Source organism: Panthera onca, chromosome E2 (assembly GCF_046562875.1).
Source record: "Panthera onca isolate mPanOnc1 chromosome E2, mPanOnc1 haplotype 2, whole genome shotgun sequence".
In the NCBI taxonomy this organism is placed as follows: Eukaryota; Metazoa; Chordata; class Mammalia; order Carnivora; family Felidae; genus Panthera; species Panthera onca.
Window position 1 is genome coordinate 61,552,599 of NC_138353.1, and position 19,599 is coordinate 61,572,197.

Sequence of the window (19,599 nt, forward strand, 5' to 3'; positions counted from 1 at the left end):
GAGACCAAGTCTCATCAAATTATACCCTTTAACTTGGCCTATTTGTTATATGTAAATTATACCTCATTAAAGAGAGTTTCAAAACACAGAATACTAGAAGCAAATGTGGGAACGTTCCTTTCTAATCCTGAAGTCCATGGCTGATATGAGTCTGCCCATGTCTCAAAACTCCAAAATAATAAGACATTTAAAAAATTAATAAGAGCAGAGTAAGCAGACCCTAAGCTCACCCTGCCCCATTTTTTTCAACTACATAACTTCCACATCCAAGTCCATGAACCAGAGAATGATCCAAAGACTGGAAGAACAAACTCCACACCTAAATACAGAGAAGCTGCATCAGAAAGGTTAGGAAGGTCAGAAAGGTGGAGGCTGGCTGCCTGCAGAATGGACAGAGAAAGTGAGCCCTCACACCAGGGAGCTGACACAGGGAAGACTAATCTCCATTACATTAGGCATTAAAACCCAGAGGGGCTGAATTCCCTTGAGTTTAGATCATGGAGCTTTGGAGGTCAGCTGACCCAGCACTGGGTGATCCAGGAGGATAAGTGATAGCCAGGTCCCTGCCTGTGTACAGAGGCAACGTAAACATGGCATTTACACAATGCCGAGGCCACAGGAGACAGATGTATTCATGCTGATTCCTGAGTGTGTTGGAGGACTTCTCCAACAATGAGGGAGCTCACAGGCACCATTCTTCCCCAAGCCTCCCAGAAAAGTATAGAAGCACCCACCAGAGGCTGAGGCTGCACAGACTCCTGCTACCTAACCTGTTAGCAGTGCGCCAGTCCCAAGGGTTCACTGGGGGACTCACCACACCAAGCCTGCTGGTCTCAGGGCAATCATTCTTTTTTTATTTTTTTTATTTTTTTTTTCAACGTTTTAAATTTATTTTTGGGACAGAGAGAGACAGAGCATGAACGGGGGAGGGGCAGAGAGAGAGGGAAACACAGAACCGGAAACAGGCTCCAGGCTCCGAGCCATCAGCCCAGAGCCTGACGCGGGGCTCGAACTCACGGACCGCGAGATCGTGACCTGGCTGAAGTCGGACGCTTAACCGACTGCGCCACCCAGGCGCCCCTCAGGGCAATCATTCTTAAAACCACAAGGGTATCCTGTCCGACAAGCTGCATGCAGAGCTGCCACAGCATGCTGTGCACATCTGCACCTCACCCAGCCACATGTCCCCAGGCACCGACACACTCTGTGCATATCCTCAAGCCCCTAGCTTCCACAGCCCCCAGCCACCAAAGGACATCGGGAAACCTGGCATAGGACTAGTCGCCCTGTGCAATTTTGCTAACACTCCTGCCCTGCTCCCAAGTTACCTAGCGGGCTTAACTCCCCACAGCTGGCCTGCCTGGGTCCCACTAACACCACTGAGAGCTATCACAGCCCACAACAGGCACGAAATCAGTGCAGACACCTGCACTGAAAGGAAAAGTAACCCAGACACGACAGCAGGCTGTGGGCAATACCCATATGATATCCTCCTGAAGGTCCAGGTCCTATAAATGGAGACGTGCACTACTGAGGACTCCAGGACCTCTTCTTCATAACGTCATTAATTTCAAGATCAGAAGGCACAGTTGACTTTATTTCTCTGTGTTAAGAGAGGCAGAGAGACAAAATGGAGACACAGAGATGTATATCCACAGTGAAAGACCTAGTCAAAGCCACAGCCAGAGATCTAAGCCAAAGAGATATAAGTAACATACCTGATACAGAATTTAAAGCAATGATCATAAGGATACTCACTGGAGTTGTGAAATGAGTAGAAGAGTGAAACCACTGACATAGAGATAAGAACACAGTAGACATTGAGGACACAATAAAGGAGAAACACGTTTGCTGGAATGAACAGAGGGATGGAAGAAGCAGCCGAACAAACTAGTGACCTCAAAGACTGAGTGATGGAAATTAATCACACTGAACCAAAGAGAGAGAACAGAATTCTGTAACATGAGATGAGACTAAGGGAACTCAGTGACTACAGGAAAGATAATAGTATTCATATTGTAGGAGTCCCAGAAGGAAGAGAAAATGGGGCGCAAAATTTGAGGAAATAATAGCTGAAAACTTCCCTAATTGGGGGAGGGAAACAAGCATCCACATCCAGGAGAATAGAGAACTCACATCAAAATCAACAAAATCAGGCCAACACACATATTGTAAGCAAATCTGTGAATTACAGTGACAATAAAGAAAAACTCTTAAAAGCAGCAAAAGAGTCCTTAACTTAGAATGGGAGACCCATAAGGCTAGCTACATATTTCTGAACAGAAATTTGGCAAGCCAGAAGCGAGTGACATCACATATTCAAAGTGCTGAATGGAAAAATCAGCAGCCAAGAAAACTCTATCCAGCAAGTCTATCATTCAGGATGAAGGAGACACAGACTTTCCCAAACAAAAACTAAAGGAGTTTGTACCACTGAACCAGTCCTGCAAGAAATATTAAGAGGGATTCTTTGAGTGGAAAGGAGAGACCAACAGCGACAATTTAGAGGTAGAAGACACAAATCAAGTAAAAAATGAATATTTCTGCAAAAAAATCAGTTAAGGAACTCAGAGAAATGGATTTGAGACATAATATCTACCAAAAACCTAGGGAGGAGAAAATAATGGGTGCAAAGGTAAATGATCATCAACTTAATACAAACTGTTAAATGCAGAAGAGGTTATATAAACACCTAACAGTAACTATATACTAAAACCAGTCATATATATGCTAAGAATAGAAGTAAAGAAATCAAATATATCACTAAAGAAAATAAGCAAAACATGAAAGAAAGGCAAGGAAGGATCAGAGAAAATCATTAGAAACCACAAGAAAACAGGTAATAAAATGGCAATACGTACATCCATATCAATCATTACTTTGAAGGTAAATGGAGTGAATGCTCCAATCTAGAGACGTAGGGTGTAAGAATGGATGAAAAAACAAAACAGATTTATATGCCTTTAAGTGACCCACTTTACACCTCAAGAATAATAGTGAGAGGATAGAGAAACATCACAAAAATGCAAGTCAAAAGAAAGCTGGAGTAGCAATACTTGTATCAGAAAAAATACACTTAAAAAAGTACATAACAAGAGACAGAGGAGAACATTATATAACAGTAAAGGATACAATCCAAAAAGAAGATATAACAACTGTAAATCTATCCCACAATTAAGTGGGATTTATTCCCAAGCTACAAAGGTCGTTCAATATTCACAAATCAATCATTGTGATACAATACATCAACAGGAGAAAGGATAAGAAGCAGATGATCGGGGAATCTGGGTGGCTCATCCTTTAACAGTCTGAAATCAGCTCAGGTCATGACTTCATGATTCCTGAGTTCAAGTCCCGCATCAGAATCTGTGTTGAAAGCTCAGAGCCAAGAGCCTCCTTCGAATTCTGTGTCTCCCTCTCTCTCTGCCCCTCCCCTGCTCATGCTCTCTCAAAATTAATAAACTTTAAAAGAAAAGAACCACACGGTCATTTCAATACATGCAGAAAGGAGCATTTGATAAAGTAAAACATCCATTCATGATTATAACCCCCTAAAGTAGGTTTACAGGGAAAATGCATCAAGGTAATAAAGGTTATCTATGAAAACCCTGCAGTTATAATCAACCTTAATGGGGAAAATCTGAAAGCTTTTCCTGTAGGGTCAGGAAGAAGACAAGGATGTTTACTCTTACCACTTTTAATAACCTAAATGTCCATCAACTGATGAATGGATAAAGAAATTGTGGTTTATATACACAATGGAGTACTACGTGGCAATGAGAAAGAATGAAATATGGCCCTTTGTAGCAACGTGGATGGAAGTGGAGAGTGTGATGCTAAGTGAAATAAGCCATACAGAGAAAGACAGATACCATATGTTTTCACTCTTATGTGGATCCTGAGAAACTTAACAGAAACCCATGGGGGAGGGGAAGGGAAAAAAAAAAAGAGGTTAGAGTGGGAGAGAGCCAAAGCATAAGAGACTCTAAAAAATGGAGAACAAACTGAGGGTTGATGGGGGGTGGGAGGGAGGGGAGGGTGGGTGATGGGTATTGAGGAGGGCACCTTTTGGGATGAGCACTGGGTGTTGTATGGAAACCAATTTGACAATAAATTTCATATATTGAAAAGAAAAAAAAATAAAGTTCAAATATACAATTGAAAAAAAAAACCAAGTTATTGGAGGTCCTAGCCACAGCCAGCAGACAAAAGAAACGAAATGAAACAAAGCAAAATAAAATAAAATAAAAACAAATCCAAATCTGGAAGAAGTGAATCTTTCACACTTTGCAGATTACATGACACTATATATAGAACACCCTAAAGAGTCCACCCAATAACTGCTAGAACTGATAAATGAATTCAATGTCACAAGATACAAAATCATTGTACAGTAATCTGTTGCATTTCTAGACAATAATGAAGCAGTAGAAAGAGAAATTAAGGAAACAGTCCCATTTACAGTTGTACACCAAATAATAAAGTATCTATGAATAAATCTAACCAAAGTGGTGAGCGACCTATACTCTGAAAAGTATAAAACATTGATGAAAGAAATTCAAGATGACACAAAGAAATGGAAGGACATTCCATACTCATGGATTGGAAGTACAAATACAGTGAAAATGTCTATACTTCCCAAAACAATTGACACAATTCAATTTCCATCAAAATACCAACAGCAGTTTTCATAGAACAAGAACAATCCTAAAATTTGTATGGAACCAAAAAAGACCCCAATCTTCAGAGTAAAAAACCTTTATGTGAAGTGATAACTATGGATAGCATTATGCCTCTGGATCTTCTGCTCCAAAACACAGTAACGTTAGCCTAAGCATTTGAACAAACATTAGACATATCCCAGCCAAGGATCATTCTACAAAATACATTCTACAAACGTACCCTCAAAACTTTGCAGATTATGAAAAATATGGAAAAATCTAAAAATTGTCATGGCCAAGTGGAGCCTAAGGAGACAGGATGACGGAAATGTGCCAGTTGGGATGAGTCTGGGATAGAAGAGGTTAAAACCTAAGCAATCTGTAAATCTATAAATTTTACTACTAAAGTAAAGTACTACTTTACTTTACTACTTTAATTTACTACTAAAATAAAGTACTAAATTTTAATAGTACTTCATACTACCATATCTCTTTGGGATATTGATTGTGATTATGTACCAACTCATATGACATAAATAGTCAGAAAACAGTCTGATGTATGTGGAGACTCAGTAATACCTTCCCAATTTTTCTGGTAACTAGAAACCCATCACGAATGAAAAGATGATTAGTAATCATGGTTTTATGTTTGCAACACATAATATTATATGACTAGTTCTAGTATTAGTTACTAGTGACGGACATGTACCTATTCTTGTTGTTCTTACTACTGTTTAATTTAAATAATAGCATTCATGTTACAAAAAACTGAATGCATGATATACACTTCATAGAAACATCTCCTTGACATATTTTCAGATAATAACATGTATATACCACTGTATTATGTGGTATGTAAATTAAGTGTTTTTCTGATCTGGACAAGCATGTCATTGAATGGCTTTCCATAAAGGTGGTTATCCTAGATAAGGAATGATACTCAGATTTTACAGGATGTACTTCACATCATGCCTGAACATTGTCAAAACTAAAAATATACACACGGCCAGATGAATCATTGTGACTGGCTCACTTATTGTAAAGAATCCTTGCTTTAATATTTTCATGCATATTTTTATCAGGAATACAAGAGAATGAAATATTTCCAAATCAAAGAGATATTCAAAGACTGGAAGAACGATAGGGAGTTCAACGGGTTTCAGAAGGATAAGATGTGACCATGAATGGGGACTCACAGGAAAGCAGCTTTCTCTGGGCCACTCTGACATGTTTGCATGAGGATATGTGACTTGCCAAAGAGTGAGACCCAGAATCACAAGAGAGAAAGACAACGCTTTAGGAAGAGGGGACTTGGAAAGGGTGCTTCTGTGCCTAAGTGATGGCTCAGCAACCTCGCTGGGGGTCCCTGGGTCAAAGACTTCAAAAGGCCAGCAGTAACCTAGACTCACAAAGATCTTAGTAACATAGATCAATGTAACTTAGAGCCACAAAGATCTTAGGACCACAGAGTTGATCTTCACCTATGATTAGGAGATGGCCACAGTTTCACAGGATATGATCATTGGGCTGGCAGTAGATGGTTAAAATATTATTTAGGGCTATACATTTAATTAAAAAATGTATGTGTAAAAATTTGGATTTGGAATGTTAAGAAAAATCACAGGCGCAATGTTACTTAGTTAAGGCCCCATATCACTAAACCTAATTTCACTCCTGCAGGAATGTAACCTTTAACCAGCCAGCAAAGAATTCCCTAGTCAGTGCTGGAAATTTAACTGATAGATCCCTGCCATTCCCTTCAGAGGCAGTGTTGCCTAAATAACGTATTCCATGACACTAATTTTTTTGTTTATTTATTTTTAGAGCGAGAGAAAGAGAGCACATGCAAGGGAGGGACAGGACGAGAAGGAGGAGAGAATCCCACGACCACGAGGTCATGATCTGAGCCAGGATCAAGAGTCAGACACTTAACCAAGCCATCCAGGCACCCCGAGATTATGAGGTTTTAAAGGTTAGCAGGCTTGCTGGAATACAGCCCCGAGGACACTGGCCTACTCCTGAAGAGAAGGCAGAAAACCACTTGCAGGCAGGTGGCATGGAAACAGTGATCTGTACAATGCCTGGTGCACATAGTGGGGAGATTATACACTCATCGTGGAGAGCATCCCTGAGAGCAGTGTTCACAATAAGGGGACAAAGAGCTAGAACAGAGGAGCTGCGTGGTGCCATTTCCCTGCTCTCCCACCCCCCCCCCCTCCCCCAGCATAAACACAGCCGTCTGCTGGAAACAATGTCATCCCCACACTGGCTGCCTAAGATGCTTACACCAACCCCACCTTCCTGTGCTCTGGCCTTCTAGGTCATTCAAACTTGCCTCAGTCCCAGTGTAGCTGGTCCATCCCCCAGAAGACCAGTGGAAGCCCATGACCACACCACGTCTCTTGACCAGACAGTTCTGCAGAGCTTCACTTTGAGTGGCAGTCGTTTCAAGTCTCATTTAACAAGCAGGTCAGAGCAGACCTAGATAAGTCCCACCACATTCTGTCCAAGGAACATATATTGCCCATACAACTGGCCTGAAGGATAGTGCAGCCAGAACACAAAACAGTGCATGCAACACACACCACAGACACTCCCTGATGTGCCAGGCCCTGGACATTGGATGACCTCCTCTTCATAAAACCATTCATCTCACAGGCAGGTAACATAATGAGCTTTTGTAACACAGAGAAGGCAAATACTCAGCCAAAATGCCAAGACAAGAGGAAGGCATTCCAATTGAAAGAACAAGATAAGGTCATGGGCAGAGAAATGGAAGGAACACTTCCAAACTCATTCTATGAGGCCAGCTTGGCCTTGAGTCCAAACTGGACAAAGACCCCAACAGAAAGGAAAAATACAGGCCAATTTCCCTGATGAAACTGGATGCAAAAATTCTCAACAAAAAGTAGCAAACCGAATCCAACAACACATAAAAAGAGTTATTCGGCACAATTAGGTGGAATTTATTCCTGGGATGCACAACAGATTCAATGTCTTCAAATCAACTGATGTGATACATCACATTGATAAAAGAAAGGATAAGAACCGCATGATCCTCTCAATAGATGCAGAATAAACATTTGACGAAATGCAGCAGCATCCTTTCTTGATGAAAAAAGAAAAAAAAAAACCTCATGAAAGGAGAGATAGAAGTATCGTGCCTCAACATGAGAATGTCCAGATACGAAAGTCCCACAGCTAATATCATCTTTAATGGGGAAAAACCGAGGGCTTTCCCCCTAAGTTCAGGAACACGACAGGGATGTCCACTCTCAGCACTGTCATTCACCATTCTGTTGGAGTCCTAGCTTCAGCAGTGAGACAACAAAAAGCAATACAAGGTATCCAAGTTGGCAAGGAGGACTCAAACTTTCTCTGCTCACAGACATGATACTCTCGTGGAAAATGCAAAAGACTCCACCAAAATCTTCTGGGACTGATACAGTAATTCAGGAAAGTCTCAGAATATAAAATCAATATACAGAAATTGATTGCATTTCTATAAACCAATAATGAATCAGCAGAAAGAGAAATCAAGGAAGTGATCTCATTTAAACTGCACTGGAAACCATAAAATACCCAGGGATAAACCTAACCAAAGAGGTAAAATGTCAGTACACTTAAAACAATAGAGGGGCGCCTGGGTGGCTCATCAATTAAGTGCCGACTTCGGTTCAGGACATGATCCTGCATTTGTGGGATGGAGTCCCACGACGGGCTCTGTGCTGACATCTTAGAGTCTGGAGCCTACTTTAGAGTCTGTGTCTCCCTCTTTCTCTCTGCCCCTCCCCTGCTCATGCACCCTCACTCGCTTGCTCACTCTCTCAAAAATAAATAAACATTAAAAAAACTAAAAGAACAAACCATATAACGTCTATGAAAGAAGTTGAAGAAGACACAAAGAAATGGAAAAACACTCCATGCTAATGGATTAGAAGAACAAATATTGTTAAAATGTCAATACCACCCAAAGCAATCAACACATCCAATGCAATTCCTATCAAAATAACATGAGCATTCTTCACAGAGCTAGAACCAACGATCCTAAAATTTGTATGGAACCAGAAAAGACCCCAAAGAGCCAAAGTAATGTTGAAAAAGAAAAACAAAGCTGGAGACATTACAATTCTGGACTTTATGGTGTATTAGAAAGCCGCAATCATCAAGACAGTATGGTACGGGCACAAGAACGGACACATAGGTCAAAAGAACAGAATAGAAAACCCAGAAATGGACCCTGAAACATGTGGCTGAGTTATTTTTGACAAAGCAGGAAAGAATATCCAAAGGAAAAAAAGAGTGTCTTCAGCAAATGGTACTGGGAAAACTGGACAATGAGAAAAATGAACCTGGACTATGTTCTTAAACTTCTCTCTCTCTCTCTCACACACACACACACACACACACACACACACACACACACACACCGCACACACACACACACACATACACACACCTCAAAATGGATTAAAGATCTAAATGTAAGATAGGAAACTATCTAAATCCTAGAGGAGAAAACAGGCAACCAACCTCTTTGATTCTGACCACAGCTTCTTCTTGCTTGTCATGTCTCCAGAAGCAAGGGCAATAAAAACCAAAATAAACTATTGGGACCTCAAGAAAAAAGCTTCTGCATAGCAGAGGACACAATCAGGAAAACTAAAAGGAAACTTAATGGAATGGGAGAAGATGTTTGCAGGTGACATATCAGATAAAGGGTTAGTGTCCAAAGTCTATAAAGAACTTATCACACTCAACACCCAAAAACCAAATAATCCAGTGAAGAAATGGGCAAAAGACATGAAGAGACACGTTAAGAAAGATGATATCCAGATTGGTCACACATGAAAAGATGCTCAATCTCACTCGTCATCACTGAAATACAAATCAAAACCATAATGAGATATCCCTTCACACCTATCAGAATGGTTAAAATTAATATCTCAGGAAACAACAGATGTTGGCAAGGATGCTGAGAAAGGGAACACTTTTGCAATGCTGGTGGGAATGCAAAGTGGTGTAGCTACTCAGGAAAATAGTATGGAGATTTGTTACAAAAACCAAAAATAGAACTACACTAGGACCCAGCAATTGCACAACTAGGTATTTATCCAAAGGATACACTAACGCTGACTCGAAGTGGCACATGCCCTCCAATGTTTATAGAGGCATTATCAACAATAGCTAAATTATGCAAAGAACCCAAATGACCATTGACAGATGAATGGATAAAGAAGATGTGGTATATTCATACAATGGAATATCACTCGGCAATCAAAAGGAGTGAAATCTTGCTATTTGCAACAACGTAGATGGAACTGCACTTTATTATGCTAAGCAAAATATGTCAGAGAAAGACACACATCATATGATTTCTCTCATCTGTGGAATTTAATAACACTGATGAACGTAGTGAAAGGAAAGCAAAAATAAGATACAAACAGAGAGGGAGTCAAACTATAAGAGACTGTTAAAATAAAAGGAAGAAGCTCAGGGTTCCTGGAGGGTTACTGAATAGGGGTATGGGCTAAATGGGTGATGGGCATTGGTGAGTGCAATTGGGATGAGTACTGGATATATATTGTAATTGATGGATCACTAAATTCTAATCCTGAAACTGTATTCCACTATAAGGTAACTAACTTGGGCTTAAATTTTTAAAAAGAAATATTTTTTAAAAAGTAAAGAATGTACTACCAGTCAAAAGAAAAGAATATTTAAATCAGACTCTTTGAGTGGAAATGAAAGACCAAAAGTGTTACAGACAAGAAAGAATCAGAGAAAACATCAAGAAACAATGGCAAAACAACTAGTAGAATGGCACTAAATATATGCCTATCAATAATTACTCTGAATGCAAATCGACTAAATGCTCCAATCAAAAGACATTGGATAGAGTGTCAGAATGGACAAAAAGAAAAAAAAAGAAAAGAAAAAACCAAACAAAACCAAGGCCTATCTAGATGCTGCCTACAAAGCCTTATTTGGACTTAAGTCACCTTCAGATTTAAAGTGAGGGAATGAAGAAACATTTATTATGCCAATAATGTCAAAAGAAAGCCAGTAGCAATACTTATATCAGGTAAAATAAACTTTAAAAACGAGACTGTAGTTTGGTACCCTTTGGGTCAATACCTAGTAGTAAAATTGCATGCACCCAATATTTATAGCAGCATTATCAACAGTAGCCAAATTATGGAGAAAGCCCAAGTATCCATCAACTGATGAAGGTATAAAGAAGTTGTGGGGTGTGTGTGTGTGTGTGTGTGTGTGTGTGAATGTATACGCATATGTACATACATACATACATACATACATACATATGTACATACATACGTACATACATGCATATGTATATACAATGAAATAAAACTCAGCTTCAAAAAGAATGAAATTGTGCCACTTGCAATGATGTGGATAGAGCTCGAATGTATTATGCTAAGTGAAATATGTCAATCAGAGAAAGACAAATATATGATTTCACTCATGTGGAATTTAAGAAACAATACAGATGAAAACATGGGAAGGGGGCAGGAAAAGAGAAAAGTGGTAACAAACCACATGAGTCTCTTAATGATAGAGAAAAAAACTGAAGGTTGATGGAGGGAAATGGGTCAGCGCTGGGCTAGATGGGGGACGAGTATTAAGGAGAGCACTTGTGATGAGCACTGGGTGTTTTATGTAAGGGATGAATCACCAAATTCTACTCCCGAATCCGAGAATGCACTGTATGTCAACTATGACTTAAATTAAAATAAATAAATAAATAAATAAATAAATAAATAAATAGATAAATAAAGCTATAACAAGAGATGAAGACAGACACTATCTCATACTAAAGGAGACAACCAAACAAGAAGATCCAATGATTGTAAATTTTGATGCACGCAACATGCAACCACCAGGTATGTAAAACATTTAACAACAACCATAAAAGAACTCATTTATAATAATAATAACGATTGTAGAGGACTTTAACACATCACTCACATCAATGGAGAGAAGCTGTAAACTGAAAATCAACAAGGAAACAATGGCTTTGAATGACACACTGGACCAGATGGGTTTAACAGGTATATTCAGAACACTCCATACTAAAATGGCAGAGTACACATTCTTTTCAAGCGCACATGGGGCATTCTCCAGAAGTGATCACATTCTAGGTCACAAATCAGGCCTCAAGAGTTACCCAAAGACAGAGATCAGACCAAGCATCTTTTCTGACCACAAAGCTAGGAAACTTGAAGTTAACACACACACACACACACACACACACACACACACACACACACACGGGGAAAGGCCACAAATAAAGGGAGGTTAAACAACATGCTAATAAATGAATGGGTCAAACAGGAAATCAATGAGGAAATACACTAAAACAAATGAAAATGAAAATACACTGGAAAAACCTTTGGAATGCGGCAAAAGCAGTCCATGATGGAAGTATACAGCATTACAAGCTTGGCATAAAGAGCAAGAAAAATCTCAAACAAACCTAACTTACAACTAAAGGAATGAGAAGAAGAATAGCAGAAGGAAGGAAATAATAGAGATTAAGGCAGAAATAAGGAATATAGAAACCAAAAAGACACTAGACCAAATCAATGAAACCAGGGGTTGGTTTCTTGAAGACAGTAATCAACATGAAAACCTCCTAGGCAGACTTTTCACAAAGAAAAGAGAAAGGACTCAAGTAAATAAAATCACAGAAAGGAGAAAGGAGAAATAACAGTCAACACCACAAAAATACAGTTAGAAGATAATATTATGAAACACTATATGCAACAAATTGGACACTGAGAAAAATGGACAAATTCCTAGAAACACAAAAACTACTGAAACGGGAAGATACATAAAATCTGAAAACAGAAAGAAATCAAATCAGTAATAAAAAATTTCCCCCCAACACAAGAGTTCAGGGCCAGATGACGAATTCTACCATACATTTAAGGAAGAGGTAATATGTATTCTTCTCGAATTATTACAAAAAATAAAAAAGAAGGAAAACTTACAAATTCATTTTATGAGGCCATCATTACCCTGATACCAAAACCAGATGAACCTCCACTAAAACCAAAAACTTCCGGGGCGCCTGTGTGGCTCGGTCGGTTTACTGTCCAACTCTTAATTTCGGATTAGGACATTATCTTGCAGTGCGTGGGTTTGAGTCCCATGTTGGACCCTGCCATGACAGTGTGGAGCATGGCCAGGATTCTCTCTTTCCCTGTCTCTCTGCCTCTCCCTCACTTTTATGTACTCTATGTCTCTAAGTAAATAAATATTTTTAATATGTTAAACATTTTTAGATAAAACTGCAGACCAATAGCCCAATGAGTATGTATGCAGAAATTCTCATCAAAATACCTTCAAATTAAAGTCAACAATATATTCATAGAATCATTTACCATATCAAGTGGGATATATTCTTGGGCTGCAAGGGTGATTCCACATTCACAGATCAATCAACATGATGTACCACAGTAATAGAAGAAAGGATAAGAACAATATGATGCTTTCAACAGATGCAGGAAAAGCATTTGACAAATGTCACATCCATTCATGATAAAAACCCCTAGCAAAGTAGATTGGGACTCAACCTACCTGCACATAATAAAGGTCATCTATGAAAAACCCAGAGCTCATCTCATCCTCAATGGGGAAAAATTGAAAATTTTTCCTCCAAGGTCAGGGACAAGGCAGGGATGACCCCTCTCACCACTGTTATTCCCCATAGTATGGGAAACCCTAGCCACAGCAATCAGAAAACAAAAAGAAATCAGAGGCATCCAAATCGGCAAGGAAGAAGTAGCACTTTCACTATTTAGAACTGACATGATGCTCTCTATAAAAAACATGAAAGACCCCATAAAAATTGCTAGAATTGATATACGAATTTGGCAAATCAAAATATACAGAAATCAATGTACATAAATCTATTACATTTCTGTAGACAAATAATGAATTAACAGAAAGAGAAAGTAAGGGATCAATCCCATTGACAGGTGCACCAAATACCCCAAGATACTGGAATAAACCTAACCAAGGAGGTGAAAGACCTGTACTCTAAAGGCTATGAAACACTGATGAAAGAAATGGAAGAGGACACAAAGAAAAGGAAATACATTTCATATTCATGGATAGGAAGAATAAAATACTGTTAAAATGTCTACACTCCTCAAAACAATCTACACATGTAATGAAATACCTATCACACTAACGAAAACATTTGTCACAGAACTAGAACAAATAATCCCCAAATTTGTATGGAATGACAAAGACCCCAAACAGCCAAAACAAAATTGAAGACGAAAACTAAAGCTGGAGACATCACACTTCCAGACTTTAGGTTATATTACAAAGCTGTACTGATCAGAACAGTATGGTACTGGCAAACAACAACAACAAAAACACAGACGCAGAGATCAATAGAATGGAAACCCAGAAATGAACTCAAACCTATATGGTCAATTAATTTGCCACAAAGCAGAAAAGGATATCCAATGGGGAAAAAAAGAGAGTCTTGGGACACATGGGTGGCTCCAAAACTGTGATTGTGGTTTCAGCTCAGATCATGATCTCAGGGAAGTGCAGAGCATGCATGTGATCCTCTCTCTCCATTTTTCTCTGCCCCTCTTCTGCATGTACTCTCTCTTCTCAAAAATAAATACATAAACATAAAAAAAAGTCTCCTCAACATATGGTTTTGGAAAAAATAGACAGCAACCTGCAAAACAAAACAAAAACAACGGACCCCTTTCTTACAACATACACAAATAAATCCAACATGGATAAAGACATATGTGTGAAACGTGAAACCAAAAAATCCCAGAGGATAACTAACACAGGCAGTATCTTATTTGACATTGGCTGTACAAACATCTTTGTAGATATATCTCCTGAGGTAAGGGAAACATAAGCAAAAATAATGGGACTTCATAAAAATAAAATCTTCCATCACCAAGGAAATAATCAACAAAACTAAAACACCTACAGGATAATATTTGTAAAGACATCTGACAAAGGGTTAGTGTCCAAAATATATAAAGTTATACAGCACCCCAAAAATGAGATATCCAATTAAATATGGGCAGACGATATGAATGGACATTTTCCCAAGGAAGACATACACATAGCCAAGAGACACATGAAAAGATGCTCAACATTACTCATCGTCAGGGAAATACAATTCAAAAGTACAATGAGATAACACGTCACATCTGTCAGAATGACTAAAATCAATGAATGATGAAAAGGCAGGTGTTGACAAGCATGTGGGGAAAGAGAAACCCTCTTGCATTGTGGGAAGGAATGCAAACTGGGGCAGCCACTCTGGAAAACATCATGGCGATTAGTAAAAAAAAATGGAAATAGAATTACATTATGATCCAGCAATTTCACTACGAGGTATTTCCACAAAGAATACAAAAATAATTCTTCAAAGGGATACATGCACCGTGATGTTTACAGGAGCATTTTCTACAACAGCCAAATTATGGAAACTGCCCAAGAATCCATCAACAGAAGAATTAACTGAGATGTAGTATATGGAATGTAATATTATTTAGCCATAAAAACATGAAATCTTGTCATTTGCCAGGAGGTGCATGGAGAGAGAGAATGTTATGCTGGGTGGAATAAGCCTGTCAGAGAAAGACAAACACCAGATGATTTCACTAACACATGGAAATAAAACAAAACAAAGGGGGCAGAGGGAGAAAGGAGACAGTGACAAACAGACTCTTAACTAGGAAACAAACTGAGGGCTTCCACAGCGAGGAGGGGAACGGGTGAAACAGCTGCTGGGGATTAAGAAGTGCACCTGGGATGAGCACCAGGTGACGTGTGGAAGTGTTGCTCTATATTCTACACCTGAAATGAATACTACACTGTATCTTCACTCACTGGAATTTAAATTAAAAGATAATATAGGTTAATAACAGCTACCTACCAGGTTTTCTGTAGTTTTCAATCACTTCATTAGGTTGGAAAAATAACCATTAAATTTTTTAAAAAGTATGTATGATGTGGGGGACAGTTTGTGCCCTTACCTCGGTCTCTGGTTCCGGCAGGACTCAGAAAGTGGGTCCCAGCTCACTCTTGTAGGAGGTCCTGAGACGAGCATTTCATGTATTCACATCCTAACGGAATGCAGCTCCCGTTCTTCTGAATCTCTCAGGATTTCTTCCCGGAAAGAAGCCTGAATCTGGAACAAACCATCGACTGCATTTATGAGGTGATGTCGTAGAACCCCGCAATCCACGAGACCTTTAGTAAAATACGTCTTGTTCAAAAACTGTCTGGAAAGGGGAGAAATGAAACACGGGAACAGCCCACAAAATGCAAGGCCTGTGCTGCTCAGCAACCAGCTTGACCAGGGAAGCCACCCAGCACCCCCTCCTTAGCACTCAGTACAACAAGGCAGATACTCTCTGTGACTCAGGAGATGCCAAGTTGCTGCAAAGCTCCCAAGGTCTCTCCTGGTCTGGGTGGCAGAACCAGCTGGAAAGGCAGCTCTGCTCTCTGTCCTGAGACAGTGGCAGAGGACCTGTGTCCTCTGGGAGCAACAGAAGCCCTTCCTGCTCTGAAGTGCCCTGGGTCACAAAAGCCAATGGTGTGTCTTCTGCTGGCCATCACTGCCCAGGCAGAGAAACCAACCCCCCGGGTCTGTGGTGCTCGAGCTCTCTCTGCTGGCCACCATGGGTATTCCTTCAATGTGGAAGGCTGTGGTCGCTCAGCTGAAGACTGAAGGTGCTCTGGGCAACTAAGCCTGTTCTCTACACTGGGAAGGGTCTTAGTGACAGGACCTGTGACACAAAGAAATCTTTTCCTTCTCCTTTCTTGTGAGTGAAGAATGAAACCGAATTTATTAACGGAATGACATCATTTGTAATGTTTTAAGCAATGCTTATAGAAAAATAGACCGCCAATTTACACATGCTGAACATAAGGTAATTGTGTTTACCAGCATAGTATTTATGTTAGATAAAGAATGGACACCTTTGAGAGAGAGATGCTGGCTTCCAGGTATGGAATGAATGAGTCCTAGGTATACAAAGGACAGCCAATGGAATAGAGTCAATCCTGTAATAATACTGTTGCATGCTTTCACAGGATAGCCACACTTGTGCTGAAGTACCACATAATTTATAGGCATATGGAAGGACTACAATGTATGCCTAAAACTAATACAACAAATGTGTGAACAATATTTCAATTAAAAGTCAACAACTTTTACATTATCTTTAATTTCTCTTTCTTTGCCAATAAACTATCATTCCTGGGGTGCTTGGGTGGCTTATTTGGTTAAGCGTCCAACTTCCACTCAGGTCATGATGTTGCAGCCCATGAGTTTGAGCCCTGCATCAGGCTCTGTCCTGACAGCTCAGAGCCTGGAGCCTGCATCAGATTCGGTGTCTCCTGCTCTCTCCCAACCTTCCTCCCTCAGGCTCTCTCCAAAAAAGAAAAACAGAAACATTATAAATTTAAAAAATTTTTCCTAATTTAGAATCTGTGAAATTCCATTTATACCAGATTCTCTAACATCACCATCTTGATGTTGAGAGCTTATCTGAATAGTCACTAATAATACCTTTGATTACACATATGTGACAAGGTCAGAATGCAACTTACAGGGAGCTACACATCTGTTATGAATGTATTGTATGTATCCTTCGCTAATATTTCCAATGAAACGTGCTTTAGGGATATGGATGGATGAAATAATGTCCATCAGTCCTATAGGTCAAATTCCAATAGGACCATTATGCTTTCAATTACTAATTGCCATCTCTTCAAAATTAAAAGAAAGCTGGGACAAGAAAGTGTCTTTGAATTTGATGTAAGAGAAGACTATGGTGTTTTAAAAGGTTCATCTACCATCTGGCATCCTCAATTTGGCAGTGGACAGGAGGATAGCAACTCACGGTCTTGATGAACACCGCTAGTTCCAGAGGGGGAATATGGACCTTACTGTCAAATACTTTTTATCAATATCAGCAGTTCAACTCGGCCAGGTCCAGACTGCCAGACCTGGGGGCAACACAGTGCCTGATGCCTGGGTTCAGAACATGAGGAAGGCCAGCTGGTGGGGTGGGGGGCGGGGAATCCAAGAGGTACTGGGGCAGTGAGGGAGATGGCTCCAGGTCACCTCCCCACAGGGCAGGCTCTGGAGGTTACCCGCCAAGGAGCACCACACTCTCCCTCAAGACATCCCTCTACATGACAGAACATGAGGCTGTGCCCCCACAATTCCAGGAGAAATGAGGGATGCCCATCTTTTCAAATGCAATGTCCTCTGCAAAGCTTGGCCCCAGGGATGTTCGAGTCTTGGAGTCATGGAACTCTGACACCCAAGATCCCAGCCATTTCTGCCCCATTACTCTGAGACACTTCATACATCTCCTCTCCCCTGGCGTCTCACCCCGTCCACATTCCTGGACCAGGTCTCTACTTTCCTCCTTGTACTTCCTCTTTGTCTCTGTTTCTCTCTAACCACATCTCTCTCTGTTTCTTCCTCTCACTCTCTAGAACTTGCCCAATTCCCCTATCACTCATTCAGTGTCTCTCTCCTTCCTGTCTCTTTCTCCACCTCTCCCCAGGCTTCAGGCTATCTGCTCTGTGCATGCAGCCCTGTCCAGGAGCACAGGGCACTCCTGTCTCTCCCTCTCTCCTGTCATGTTTTGTCCCAGGCCCTGATCACAATGGAGGAGAATCCCCCATACAGCAGCTGCTCATGTTGACATTTGCTAGAGCAATGCTGGCAGCATGTGGACAGCCAGACATTTACCCTTGGTGGCCCAGCCAGGACCCAAAAGCTACTGAAGGGCTGACTGCTTCCCTAAGCTGGGAGGGAAAAGGGGCTCACAGGGTTCAGGGTCCCTGGGGCAAAGTGGATTGGATTGGCCAATGTAGAAGGAGCCATATGCTTACACACAACTCTCCTGGGTGGTGTCGAAGGAATCTATCTCAGACCATGGACCTCTGCCCTCCCCATCCCTCAATAAGGCAACAGGGGATGCTTTGTGGGACATCATGTGACTCACCACAAAAGTTGCACCATTTGCCCCCTTGGAGGCCACCTGGATTGGTGCTATTGGGGGTAGCTGGTAAGGTGCAGAAGGGCACAAGAGGTGAGTTAATGCAGGGGCTCCTTACTGGCCTCCTGAAACCATTCCTTACCATCAGAAGAGACCCTTTCCTGGAGACAGATACCTGCCCTGCTCATCAGCACAAACCCCGTCAACTAGCACGCACGTCGTGTGCTCATGAGTATCTATCTACAGAATTAACAATCACCACCAGAGCTCCCTAAAGGATGTATCCAACTCCTCAGATGGAACTATAGGTCCCTTCCAGGCAATACAACCCCAAATAATGATCTGTCTTCTTCCACCAATACTGTACATATTATGTGTTGGTTAACTGCATATACAGGAACCCCAAAGTGTACACTTGATGGGAAATGAGTGTCGATTTCCTGGAAGCAGACGCTGATACAGAAACACAACTGTGACCAGTGTATTAGGGGACATTAGGAAGGACAAAATGGAGGGGACGGGGTGGGCAGGGAAAGCACTCAGACCAAGGGACAGATTAGACACCATCTCTAAATATATAATAACCAGAGCTGGTTTGTAATGGTTCAGTGTCCTATTCAAATTTCAAACTGATTGCCCTCTATGTCAATGTGATTTTGAGTTATTGCAAAGGGATCTTCTCTTCTTCTCTATGCATTTTGTCTTCTACAATACATCTGTGGCCTTGGATGAGCACATATTTGTGTGGCTGCATTTGTGTGTCTACCTCAGATCTTAGATGTAGATCCCTGAATGTACACATTCTGATATGTATCTTTTCCTTCTTTGTAAAGTAGGACCTGAATTTTAATAGAAAAAACACAGGCATCTTTGTTGTAGCTTTTGAAACAGGCATT